Source organism: Orycteropus afer, unplaced genomic scaffold, assembly GCF_000298275.1.
Source record: "Orycteropus afer afer isolate SDZICR_OR568_19922 unplaced genomic scaffold, OryAfe1.0 scaffold00071, whole genome shotgun sequence".
NCBI lineage: Eukaryota > Metazoa > Chordata > Mammalia > Tubulidentata > Orycteropodidae > Orycteropus > Orycteropus afer.
In genome coordinates this window covers 6,837,852-6,839,336 of record NW_006921658.1, presented here as the reverse complement: position 1 = coordinate 6,839,336, position 1,485 = coordinate 6,837,852, and positions in this window count along the sequence as shown.

The window sequence follows — 1,485 nt, the reverse complement described above, 5'->3', positions numbered from 1 at the left end:
CGTCTGGTTAGCAGGCAAGTGTCTTAGCCACTATGCTACCAGAGCTCCCCCCAAATTACTAACTAGACAGTAGATAAGTATTAACTTGGGTGAAGGGAAAGACAATATACAATAAAAGGGAAGTCAGCACAACATAGTCAAGGCAAAGCTAAGTACTATTATATACATAATCCTGCAATAACAGTAATAATAATATACTAGTGGATACATAGATAGACACATAAGCTGCACAGTTGTGAGAAGGTGAATGGGACTGAAATCATGAATGTGTATAATTTTGACACAGGATATTTCTACATTGTTTTTACATGTGCTGCAAATATATCCATGAATATAGTAGGGCATATAGGGGGCAAAATTATGAAAAATTATTGTTGTTATGTGCCATCAAGTCGTAACCTGACTCATAGTGACCCCTCCTTGGGTTTCCGAGGCAGTATCACTGTGGAAGTAGATTGTCCCATCTTCCTTCTGAGGAACTGCCAACCTTCTGGTTAGCAGTCAAGTGCCTTAGGCACTACGCTACCAGAGCTCCCTGAAAAGTTTTAGCCATAAGCAAATACCTTGAGTGAATGAATTGCTGGGCCTGAGGGCTCAGGATTGTAGTCTCAGAGGATATCAATGTCAAATGATGTAACATTGACTACAAAAACAATGTTGTACATCCTACTTTGGTGAGTAGCAACTGAGGTCTTAAAAGCTTCTGAGTGGCCATCTAAAGTGTGACTAATGGTCTCTCTCTGTTCAGACCAAAGAAGTGTGAAGAAAATCAAAGATGCAAGGAAACAATTAGTCCATAGGACTAATGGACCACAGGGACCCCAGCCTCCACAATCAAGAAATCATAAGAACTAGATGGTGCCCAGCTACCACTGCTGACCTCTCAGAAAGGGATCACAATCAAAGATCCTTAGTAGAGAGGGAAAATATGTGGAACAAAACTCAAAATAATAATAATAATAATAAAGACAAGGCTTATTGGTATGATGGACACTAGTGGAATCCCTGATACTATGGTTTTTAGACATCCTTCAAGCCTGAAACTGAACTCACCACAGTGTATCAAATTTCAAACAAACAATAAACTGAAAACCAAACACATTGTCATTTGAAGCAATTCTGACTCATAACGACCCTGTTGGACAGAGTAGAACTGCCCTATAGGATTTCTAAAGCTGCAAATCCTTATGGAAGCAGGCTGCCTCATCTTTCTCCCACAACTCGGCTGGTAGGTTCAAACTGCTGAATGTTTTGGTCAGTAGCAGATTGTTTTAACCACTGTGCCCCAGGGCTACTTTAGTCAAAAACCGGACAGGCTAATGCGGTGAACAATAACAAGAGAGAAGTTGTTGTTGTTATGTCCCGTAGAGTTGGACCCTACTCACAGCGATCCCTCCTTGGGTTTCTGAGGCAGTATCACTACAAAAGTAGATTGCCCAAATTCCTTCCTAAGAGTGGCTGGTGGGTTGGAACAGCCAGCCTTCT